The 12,658-nt window shown below is 45.1% G+C and overlaps 1 pseudogene; it reads left to right on the forward strand.

Moving 5' to 3' along the window:
• Positions 1 to 10,586: 10,586 nt before the first annotated feature.
• On the forward strand, positions 10,587 to 11,717 carry LOC128625268 (uncharacterized; annotated as a pseudogene).
• The last annotated feature ends 941 nt before the right edge of the window (positions 11,718 to 12,658 follow it).

The raw sequence follows: 12,658 nt of genomic DNA on the forward strand, positions 1-12,658 counted from the left end.
ATAAATATTTACACTTAAACTTGTCTCCTTTCTTATAAATATTTCTCTTTTTCAGAGTATTTTTCTGATCGTTTTTGGATTGTTTGCATGGAATATCCTGTAAAAAATAAATGTATATTAATTTTAAAATAGTGGGTCTTATGGGTTTTTGTTTGTTTGTTTTTGTTAAGGTTAAGGAGCCCAATCCTCTTAAAGTTCTGGCAATGAAGAGGCACTAAAATTGGACGTGTAGAAGCAGTCTGATGCCACTGGTGTTCAATTTCTCGGTCAGTGCAATCATTTCCAAATATGTAAATCATGGTTCTAAGTGGATAGTGTTCCAAAAGCAATCATTAGTGTTTAGCCTAGATTTCACCTATTGCCAATAATATGTTTTGTGTGGAAAAATGTATTAATTTTAGTGAGTGTAAACAAAAGCATGTAAAAGGAAAGAAAGTCTAAAAAATTTTAAAAACATACTGCTTTTTTAACTTTCTGTTAAAAATATTTATGCAGTAATCCACATTGTCTCAATATCTCCTGATTTCATAGAGAATATACATTGGTATATTTTGAGTTTTTTTAAAAATACAGATAATCCCATTTCATCTAGCAGTGAAGAGTTTGAAAGCTCTGACCCATATCACCTGGAATTGTGTGGCAGGATTTCCTAGTTGGGGTTTGTGATTTAAACATTAATGCAAAAATGTGAATAAATGTTTGTTAACTAAAAAACAAAAAAAAAGCTAGTTACCTTTAGCGTTAACCCCCATTTCAACAAGTGAAGTGTTTATTATTATTATTATTATTATTATCATTATTATTTTGACAAACCTCTTTAGATGCTGAGACATGACTTGGATACATGGCAAGAATTAGGGATCTAATATTTAATGCTCTTTAGTGCCAGCAGAGTATCAAATTAAAATGAGGCAAATTTTAGTCTAAGATTAATTACCAGTGGCTGGTCATAACATTCTTTTCCAACGAAATATAATATGCTTTGGCAATTGCTTTCAAGGCTGTGATTAGTTGGATTCATATAATGAAATACTGAAACTGAATATTACAAGCAGAATGTTCTTATAAGGAATAAATACAAATATAGAAACCAGCTTGTGGTCTGGTGTGGGCCTCACAAATTTATGCACTTCAGATTGCAGTATAAATACGTTTAGTTGCGCTACATGAGTTCCCAGTTGCAGTCATCTTGGAAGTAAGTCTCCTTGCTCATTTCACTCATATAATAATGTAAAAATGCTTATTTACTTTAAGTACTATTTTTAATTTGTACTTAAAATGATTAAGATGGTACAACCCCGGTTCTGAAGAAGTTGTGCCAGTATGGGAAAATGCTAATAAAAACAAAGAGGAATGATTTGTACTTTGACTTGTATTTAAACAACAAAAATAAACATATAAAGACAAGGTATTTGATGTTTGACCTAGTCACCTGCATAGTTTTTTGAAGATAAACATTTATTTTTAAATTGATGCATGCAACATTTTCCTAAAAATTTGGGACAGCGGCAGTTTACGACAATGTTTGCTATGTGACAAGTTGAAATAAGCAGGTGCTGTGAAACAGGTGAGGCAATCGTCTAATCATAGTGTATAAGGAGCCTCCAAAAAAGGTCCTTCAAGATCAAAGATGGGTCGAGACTCGCCGATCTGCCAACAGATGCGTCAGTGAATAATCCAACACTTTGAGAAGAACATTCCACAAAGATAAATCAGTAGTATTTTGGGCGTTTCACCTTCTACAGTGCACAATATAATTAAAAGATTCAAGGAATCCGATCAAATCTCGGTGCGTACAGGGCAAGGCGGAAAACCACTTCTGAACGCATGTGATCTCCGATCCATCAGATGTCACCGTCTTAAATACCGTCATGAGTCTGTAATGGATATCCTGACATGGGCTCAGGAATACTTTGGTAAACCTTTTCAGTTGACACCATTCTTCGCTGCATCCACAGATGCATGTTAAGGCTTTACTATGCCTACTACTTTGTGGTCCGACGAGTCGACATTTAAAATATTTTCTGGATAAAACATCCGTCGTGTTCTTCGGGCCAAAGAGGAAAAGGACCATCCAAGCTGAAAGAAAGAACTTGCTTCTTATTTTTGACTTAGAGCGGATATAAAAAGTCTATACACCCGTGTTAAAATGTCAGGTTTTTGTGATGTAAAAAAAATCATGTAAAAAAAGATAAATCATGTCAGAACTTTTTCCCACCCTCAGTGTGAAACTACACCATCTGAAAAACAACCAGAAACATTTTAGGGAAAAATAGGAAAAATAAAAAAAAACATTTAATAACCCAGTTGCATAAGTTTGCACACCCTTTTGTAATTGTTGCTGTGTTCAGAATGAGCCAATCACATTCAGTCTCATGTTCAAAAGTAATTATCATACAGCGGTCATCAATGAAATTATTCTGATTAACCCCAAATAAAGATCAGCTGTTTCTGGTCTTTTTTCTTGACATCTGGGTTTCATCTGATTGCTGAAGGAGTGGTTTGCATAGAGCTGACAAAGTCTTTACAGGGTCTCATGTGTCGAAAGGAATCGTTAGAGGGGCATAAAAAAAATTCCAAAACATTCAGTGTACCATGGAACAATGGCAACATTACAGGAGCTGCAGGAACATTTGACAAGTACTGTTTACTGTCTTCATGTTGTTTCTCACAAAAACATCCAAGCTCAACTAAGTCACACACAACCATGTGGCAAAATGTGTTGTGGTCTGATGAGACCAATTCCATCAGTTATAATAATTCCATAATTCCAAAAGGTTTATTTGGTGCAACAAAAAAAAAGCACCAAAAGAACACCGTCCCCATGATGAAGCATGGTGGTGGCAGCAGCGTTATGCTTTAGTACTACTTTTCTTCAGTGAGACCTGGGGCGTTTTAAGGTGGAGGGAATCATGAATGGCTACAAATACCAGTCGATTTTAGTGCTGAACCTTCAGGTGTCTGCTAGTACGCTGATGATGAAAAGGAATTTCACCTTTCAGTACGACAGTAACCCAAAGCACACATCCAAATATACAAAGGAATGGCTTATCTAAAAGAAAATCAGTGTTTTTGGAGCCAGAGCTTAGACCTGAATCCAACAAAAATCTGTGGGGTGACCTGAAGCAGACGGTGCACAGGAGATTCCCTCACAATCTGACGGATCTAGAATGTTTTCGTAAGAAAGAGTTGGAAAATATCGCCAAGTCAAGATGTGCCACACTGATGGACTGTTACCCCAAAAGACTGAATGGTGTAATAAAATCAAAATGTGCTTCAACAAAGTATTAGTTTAGGGGTGTGCACACTTATGCAACCAGGTTATTGTATGTTTTTAGATTTTTCCTTTTTTCCCCTAAAAAAAAAAGGAGTCTGATTGTTTTCACTTTGGAAAAAATTCTGACATGATTTTTCTTGGTTTAATTTTTTTTATGTCACAAAAACCTGTTATTTTAACCATTTATATCCATTTTATATTTGGGCAAATCGCACTGAGTAAGTGTCACGTATTCCACGTAATGAAGGTTAGGACTGATGCAAATGCAGATAAGAGTTTATTAGAGAGAATGAAAAGGCAGATGAATCCAAACCGTGAGACAATAGCGTGGTTTAAATAACAGGCAATGGATCAGGCAATCAACAAACAGGCATAAACAAGGCAAGGCAAGAATCGAGAACGAGTAACAAGAAACTATATCAAAAACCATGAATCAATACGAGGAACAAGGTACAACCGCTTAGTATGGTGATAACACTCAATACTACGCAAAGTCATGGTGTTCAAAAAGTCTCTTAATGCGTGGAGTGAGTGAGTGTGAGATTGGCACCAGGTGTGTGTGATTAGACTTCCGGAGAAGGTGAACGTGTGTGAAGTGTAGTCCATGGCAGCCATGTTTGTAGGTCACAGTGCAGGATGGGAAATGTAGTCACTGGTTTACTGTGATAGGTCAGAACTGGGTTGGTCGTGTCAGCAGACTTGGGCGTGAGCAGAACTTGGTTGTTCATGACGTCGGCTTCAGGTGTGAGCAGAACCTGGTTGGTCGTGACGTCGGCTTCAGGCGTGAGGAGATCTTGGTTGGTCGTGTTGACCAACTCTGGAGTGAGCATAACTTGGTTGGTCATGACATCGATCTCAGACTGGAACTTGGCGTGGAAGGTCACATCGTCGATCTCAGACTGGAACTTGGCGTGGAAGGTCACATCGTCGATCTCAGACTGGAACTTGGCATGGAAGGTCACATTGTCGATCTCAGACTGGAACTTGGCATGGAAGGTCACATCGTCGATCTCAGTCTGGAACTTGGCATAGAAGGTCACATCATCGATCTCGGACAGGAACGTATCTTGGGATCCTGTCTCTTCGACCTCGAACAGGAACCTGGCTTGAGAGGTTGTCTCTTCGACCTCAGACAGGTACGTGGCATGGGAGGTCGCCTCGTCAACCTCGGACGGGAACGTGGCTTGGGAGGTTGCCTCGTCGACCTCGGACGGGAACGTGGCTTGGGAGGTCGCCTCGTCGACCTCGGACAGGAACGTGGCTTACGAGGTTGTCTCATCGACCTCGGACATGAACTTGCCTTGATGTCTCCTCCTTCTTCCTGCTGCATCCATGGTGAGGCGTAGTATTCTGTCACATATTCCACGTAATGAAGGTTAGGACAGATGCAAATGCAGATAAGAGTTTATTAGAGAGAGGCAAGCAGATAAATGCAAATCGTGAGACAATAGCATGGTCGAAATAACAGGCAGTGGGTCAGGCGATCAACAAACAGGCATAAACAAGGCAAGGCAAGAATCGAGAATGAATAACAAGAAACTAGATCAAAAACCATGAATCAATACAAGGAACATGGTACAACCGCTTGGTATGGTGATAACACTCACTACTACGCAATGTCATGGTGTTCAAAAAGTCGTAGACCGGGTCGGCCTCCTACGGAGGTCGACTGCCATCTCCTTTGTCTTGCTAGTGTTGAGACAGAGGTGGTTTAATTCACACCAGTTGACAAGTCAGCGATGACCTCCCAGAATTCCTGCTCGTTCTCCTCTGATACTCGTCCATCAATGACCATATCATCAGAGAACTTCTGCATGTGGCAGCTGTTAGTGTTATGCCTGAAGTCCGCTGTGTACAGGGTGAAGAGAAGTGGAGCAAGCACTGTACCCTGCGGTGCTCCCGTGCTGCTGACCACCACATCAGACATACAGTCTTGGAGCCTCACATACTGTGGTCTGTCAGTGAGATAGTTGGTGATCCATGCAGCCAGGGCGGTCAACTCCAGCTCCCAAAAGCTTCCCCCTATGTAGTGATGGCTGAATTGTGTTGAAAGCACTGGAAAAATAAAAAAAAAACAAGATCCTCACAAGGCTCCCAGTATTCTCCAAGTGTAGAAGTGATCTGTGCATCAGATAAATAATGGCATCCTCAACCCCCATGCCTGGTTGGTAAGCAAACTGTAGGGGGTCTAGCTCTGAGCTCCCTAGGGTCCGCAGCTGTCGCAGTACAATCCTCTCCATGGACTTCATCAGGTGTGAAGTTAAGGCTACCGGTCTGAAGTGGTTTGGCTGACTCGAAGACACAATTTTGATTACTGGAACCACACAGGAAATCTTCCACAGTACTTGAACTCGCACTAGGCTCAGATTAAAGATGTGTAGGATGACCTCACTGAGCTGATTTGCTGCACAGTCTTTAAGCAGTCTGGGGCTGATTCCATTCGGGCCTGGGGCCTTTCTTGCCTCGATCTTCTTTAGCTACTTCTTCACCTGATTGAGTGTCAGAGAGAGACTGTAGGGGGGAGTTATTGGTGATCCCTTATTAGTGGTATGTGGTGAGGGGTGTGAAACCTCCTCGAATGAGGGATGGTGAGCAGTGGAGAGGTGTGAGCTGTGTAATGATGATATCTCAGAAGCTCTGAGGTGTGAGTTGGATGATGCCGATATTCCTGGAGCCCTGTGGGTGGAGGAGGGGGTGCCTAATGGCCCAAGAGAGAAAGGTTGAGTCACTGACAGGTCTGAGGTCTGGTCGGAGGGGGGAGGAGATGGAGCCGAAGCAAATCTATTAAAAAACAGATTTAATTAATTTGCCCTGTCACAGTTGCCGGATACAAGGCCCCTCCCACTGTTTTTGTCTGACCTGAAATTGTTTTCAGTCCCTTCCAGACCTCCCTCATGTAGTTCTGTTGAAGGTGCTCCTCCAACTTTTTTCTGTAGCTATCTTTTCCTTTCCTTATCTCTCCTCTGAGCTATTTTTGAACCCTCCTCAGCTCTTCTTTGCCCCTAATCCGAACAATCTCTTTTTTTCCTGTAACAGATCTTTGAGCTCTGGAGTGACCCAGGGTTTGTTGTTGGAAAAACACTGAATCTTCTTCTTAGGCACGGTGTTCTCCACACAGAAATTAATGTAGTCCGTTACATAGTGAGTGAGACAGTCAGTGTCCTCTCCATGTGAACTACAGAGCATTTCCCAGTCTGTAGAGTCAAAACAGTCTCTTAGTGCCTCACTGGTCTCCTCAGACCATTTTCTCACATACCCTGTGATTGGAGGTTGTTTATTCACCAAAGGTATGTAGACAGACAGCAGATGGACCAGGTTGTGATCTGAGTGGCCAAGCGGGGGAAGGGGTGAAGAACTGTATGCATCTTTTGTGTTTGCATACAGCAGATCCAATGTTTTATTGCCCCTAGTGTGGCATTTAACATACTGTGTGAAGCTGGGGAGAGTTGAGGAAAGGGAAGCATGATTAAAGTCCCTGGAGATGAGAAGGGGGGACTGTGGGTGCGATGTCTGCAGCTGTGACACAACAGTGTGAAGTACCTCACATTTCGCTGTAGCATCTGCCGAGGGGGGGATGTAGACAGTTATCGTGATGATGTGCAAGAGCTCCCTCGGCAGGTAATAAGGCCGCATGCTAACCGTTAACAACTCAATATCCTTAGTGCACTGCTGCTCTTTAACTCTGATATGCCCAGGGTTACACCATCTCTCATTCACATACATCGCTATTCCCCCACCCTTCCTCTTGCCTCTCTCGTTTGCGTTCCTGTCCGCTCTCACAAGTTGAAATCCATCCATTGTAACCAGTGAATCCATACTGAGATCATTCAACCACGTCTCCATGAAGCACATGATGCTACACTCCTGGTACTCCCTCTGCATCCTAGTTAGTGCCGTTAGCTCTTCCATCTTATTGGAGAGAGATCTCACATTCCCCATAATAACGGACGGACTGAACAGTTTGTACCGTTTTTTCTCTCCCGGCGTTTAAGTCCAGCACTGCTTCCCCTTCTGCTTCTGCTAATTTCCTCGGGGATCACCGGTCTTTCTGTAGGAAGTATCCTGGTGTTGCTCAGTGCTAACAGCTGCTCCCTAGTGTAAACAATAGAACCGTGGCTGAATGGGTCTCCTAGTGTGGAGCAGTACAGTCCAACAAACAGAAAAATAAATATTGCTAATGTCCACAATTGCGTATCCATATCTGCAAACGCATCGCCGAGGATTAGTCTAGAAAAAAACACGAAGAAAGCAGAAAAAACAAGGGAAATATACTAAACTTAGCCGAAAAACAGCAGAGCTGCTGCAACAGGCTGCCACCTTATATTCACCGGATACAAGGCCCCTCCCATTGTCTTTGTTCTGACCTGAAATTGTTTTCAGTCCCCTCCAGACCTCCCTCATGTTGTTCTGTTGAAGGCGCTCCTCCAACTTTTTTCTGTAGCTGTATTTTCCTTTCCTTATCTCCCCTCTGAGCTGTTTTTGAACCCTCCTCAGCTCATCTTTGTCCCCCAATCCAAACAGTCTCTTTTTTTTTCCTTTAACAAAGCTTTGAGCTCTGGAGTCACCCAGGGTTTGTTGTTGGAAAAACACTGAACCTTCTTAGGCACGGTGTTCTCCACATAGAAATTAATGTAGTCCGTTAGACAGTGAGTGAGACTGTCGATGTCCTCTCCATGCGAACCATGCTCTGTTCATTTCCCAGTCTGTAGACTCAAAACAGTCTACCAGTCCTCACTGGTCTCCTCAGACCATTTTCTCACATACCTTGTGATTGGAGGTTGTTTATTCACCAAAGGTATGTTGACAAACACGCAGCTTGTCATTTTGCAGAGAACCCAGAAATCTTTGACTATTAAAAACGCCGACACTGGAGACTCCTTCCCTAAACGTTGCGTAAACGTCTCCTAACCAGAAGCGCCACCACATCGATTATGCGTAATAACGGTCTACTTTGTGACCGCACATCCTAAAAGTGTATATATATGTATGTATATATAGGACCACCTATAATTACTGCTGGTATCCATGAATATGACATGTATTGATTGCCTGGCCCCTCTGGAACTAGAGGATGGCCATGAGAGATGTCCCTCTTGCCTAGGGGTTGACCACTTAAGAGAGGGATTGACTGAGATGGCATGCATGAATTGCAGCTCCATGAGCTTTGCAGCACGGGCAGCCAGACTGGCCCAGCTAGAGGGCAGGTTGGACACTCAACCGCATCCTACACAGGCCAAGTCTCCCAGCTCTCATAAGCACCATAAGAGAGATTCGCGCCGGGCCCCTGGTAAGGTGAAACACAGTGAGGTAGACCACCTAGCCCAGAACGTAGACACCTTGGCTTCTGAGTTTGCAGAGATTAAGTCTCTCCTCCTTAATCTGCAACCACCCAGTGCACAGCCTGCTAGTGGTCCTGCTGCAGCTGCACTACAGTCTCCTCCCATGGTGCTGCCTCCAATCCTGTCACCAGCCTTTGACACCCAGGAGAAGGATGCACTCTCCACCGGGGCCTCAGACAGCCTAGTTATCGGGGGAGGTTATGCTGAGGAGGGGGCACATGAGAGCTCCCATTCATTTCATCCCAATTCGCAGGGGACGAGCCACAGTACACTGAAGGACTTGGAGACTAGTCAGACCTCAGTTAGGCCTGTGGTAAAAATGGCCTTGGCATGTCTGGCGTTAGATGCAGCACCTGTCCAGGTGACTCTTCAGAGCACTTTTTTCAGGAAGACCTCTCAGTCCGCAGATCTGTGTCCCACCTTCAGCTCCATATATCGAGGAGCTGCAGAGGTGCTGAGCAGTCCCCAGACATTTCTCTCACTTACCGACAGACTGTAGAGCACTAGCTAATATGCAGGATGCATCCAACCATTGCCTTGACCGCATGCCCAATATAGAGCCAACTGTTGCTGCCCTTGTGCTATCACCTGATGAAACACTTCAGCCCGATGCACGCTGCCCCCGGCCACAGTGCCGATTGACAGATGATTTCATTGTTAGAAGCTATGACACATGTCACACCTTATGCTGGCCCTGTCCCAGACATTGCAGGCTTCAGAGGTTGACTCTTCTGCCCAGAGCCTGAGTGACGCCTCTTTGTAGGCATTTGCCTATATAACCAGGGAGGTGGGGAGGCTAATGTCTTCATTAACCCTCGCCCGACGACAAATATGGCTGGCCCAGTCTACACTTTTGGAACCCTGCAGGAGAGCCCTCCACTCTCTCCCAGTTATTCCTGGGGAACTGTTCGGTCCGGCTGCACAGCAAGCCCTGGAACAGCCTACAGGTTACACAGACCAGACAACAGTTTGTTAGTCTGTGTTTTGAACACCCCGCTAGACAAAGACCATTGAGCAATTAGACAGCGCTTTACAGCAGTGGTTTTCAAAGTGGGGGCGCCCAGGGGGCCTCAACAGTTTGGTCGGAGCCACCAAGCCCATCCCTCCCACTAGTATGTTTTCTCTTTTTCACTCTCAGACAACCACACACACACACACACAATCAATTCCTAATGTAATGGAATGTAAAGATGTAAGATGTAATTATTAATAAAAAAAAAAAAAGGGGTGAGATATATTCAGAAGTCTGTATATATTATGTGTTTTAAAGACATCTTGCAAAAGGGGGCCTCGGTCAAATGTTAATGCCACTTGGGGGGCCTTGCCCTGGAAAAGATTGGGAACCCCTGCTTTACAGAACAGTAGATTCTATTCCACTTATTTTATTATTGAAAGAAAGATGGCGGATTTCACCCCATACTGGATTTAAGACCTCTGAGCACACACCTCAAGGTTTTCAAGTTCCACGTGCTACGTACAGTGGACATGCTGCAAGGCATCAGGCAGAACGATTGGTTTACAACCATCAACCTGAAAGACGCATATTTTCACATTCCAATCGCACCCCAGCACAGGCAATTCCTCTGTTTCGCATTCAAGGGAAGGGCTTACCAGTTTTGTGTGCTCCCGGTCGGGATCTCACTGGTTGATCTGTTCCCAGTCAAGGGTAGATGCCCTCAGAGAATCAGCATTGCTGGTCTCCCATGTTACCAAGCTAGGCCTTACAGTGAATTATGGAACAAGCTCTCTGATGCCAGCGAAATCTGTTTATTGGTATCCAGTTGGACTCACGGTTGATGATGGCTACCCCCTCTCAATGGCGAGTCAACAACATCCTCCAGCCCATCAGTCACTTCAGAAGAGGCAGGGCTCTGGTCCTCAAAGCATTTCTGAGACTGCTAGGTATGCTCACAGCAGCCTCATTGGTGGTCCTTTTGGGCCTTCTGTCATTACGCCCTCTCCAGATCTGGCTGAATGACCTTGGCTTGCATCCCACTCAACACAGGCACAAGCTGGTCAGAGTCACTGCCAGTTGCCTAAAGTGCCTACGCCCATGGAGGAGAAGAGCGTATTTTACCCAGCGGGTTCCCTTAGGGGCCAGACCTTCTTGCAGAGAAGTACTCCCACAGATGCTTCCCTGGCATGCTGGGGAGCTGTATGGCAGTGCAGGGCAGTCAGAGGGCAGTGGAGTCCATGGCAGCGGGAGCAACACATAAATGTGTTGGAGCTACAGGCAGTGTGGCTCGCCATCAAACATTTCCTTCCAGTGCTGGTAGGAAGGCATGTCCTTATAAGAACAGACAACACAACTGTGGTCTACCATATAAACCATTGGGGAGCACCAGGTCCAAACAATCCTTGAGGCTGGCCCAGCAGCTGTTATTGTGGGCCCATCCTCACCTATTGAGCCTGAGGGCAATGCATTTACCAGGCACTCAAAACACACCTGCAGATTTCCTATCCCAGTACAACCCCCACCCTGGTGAATGGAAGCTGCACCCTGAAGTAGTGCAAGCTATGTGGCACAGATATGGCAGGGCAGAGGTGGGCCTTTTCGCCTCACTGTCAGCAACACACTGTCCCCTTTGGTTTTCACTGGGTGAACCAACAAGCCCCTTGGGCCAAGATGCACTGGCCCATGCGTGGCCAAATCAACTGCTGTATGCTTTCCCTCCACTACCGTAGATACTGCCCTCCCTAGACAGGATCCTCAAGGGCAAGGTGCTACAATGGGCAAGCCTCCAAATGGCCAGGGATGGTGTGGTTCCCAATATTACACAGATTACTGTACAGGGAGCCTTGGTGCCTCCCTCTGAGGAGGGATCTCCTCTCACAGCTGGAGGGTCGAATCTGGCACCCGAACCCATCCCGGCTGCAACTTTGGGTCTGGCTTCTGAAGGGCCAGAGCCATTATTAAGGCTGTGTGATCCATCAGTTGTACAGACCATCCACAACTCCCATGCACCTTCCACCAATGCATTGTACACTAACAGATGGAAGCTCTTTTCTGAGTGGTGCCAAGCACAAAATCAGGAACCAACACGCTGTTTCATACCGGTAATCCTCAGCTTTCTCCAGTCCCATCTTCATGGAGACCTTGCAGCCTCGACAATCAAGCTATACATATCTGCCATCTCAGCCATGCATAATAGAGTAGATGACGTGACGATTTGGTCCCACACCCTTGTGACCCGCTTTCTTAAAGGTGCTCAACGAGTGAGACCTCCTTGACGAAACCCAGTATCCTCTTGGGACTTGCCTCTCGTATTAGAGGCACTGTGTCAGCCTCCATTTGAACCTCTAGAGAGGTCAGAATTGAGGTGGCTGTCTATGAAAACAGCTTTCCTCTTAGGCATGGCATCGGCTAGATGAGTAGGTGAGTTGCACGCCTTATCAGTAAGCCGAGAGTGCCTACACTGGAGTTCTTATGGCCTAACCCTTCATTTCTCCCAAAGACCTTTTGTTCATCTTATATGAACAAGCCCCTCAGTCTGTCAGCTTTTGAGCCCCCAACTCAGGAGGATGAGCAGAGGTCAAGTGCGAGCCTGTTGTGCCCAGTGTGAGCACTGAAGTGTTATATCCGAACAACTGCTGAATTCCGGTAGTCAGATTCAATGTTTGTCTGCCATATGGGGCATAGGTGACATCAGGCTTTGTCCAAGCAGCGTTTGTCAAAATGGATTGGTGATGCTATCGTTTATGCCTATAAGGGCAGGGGTCTCCGGATCCCCCCTCAGGTTCGAAATCACTCAACCAGGAGTGTGTCTACTTCATGGGCAGCCCTATGAGGGGTCCCTCTTTCAGATATTTGTGCAGCTGCGTCATGGGCATCAACCTGCACATTTGCAAGATTTTATAGGGTGAATGTGATCTTGCACAAACCAGTGACTACAGGCATTTTTTTCCCTTGCTTCACAGCTGTTGTTAAGGGGCACGTAGAACTTCCTCGTGACCTTGTTGGTATTTCTCATCCAGGTGCTGAAGGCACCACCTCTGGCAGTCAGTAGAAATGAAATGGAATGATGGTTACATATGTAACCGT

Source organism: Ictalurus furcatus, chromosome 21 (genome assembly GCF_023375685.1).
Source record: "Ictalurus furcatus strain D&B chromosome 21, Billie_1.0, whole genome shotgun sequence".
NCBI lineage: Eukaryota > Metazoa > Chordata > Actinopteri > Siluriformes > Ictaluridae > Ictalurus > Ictalurus furcatus.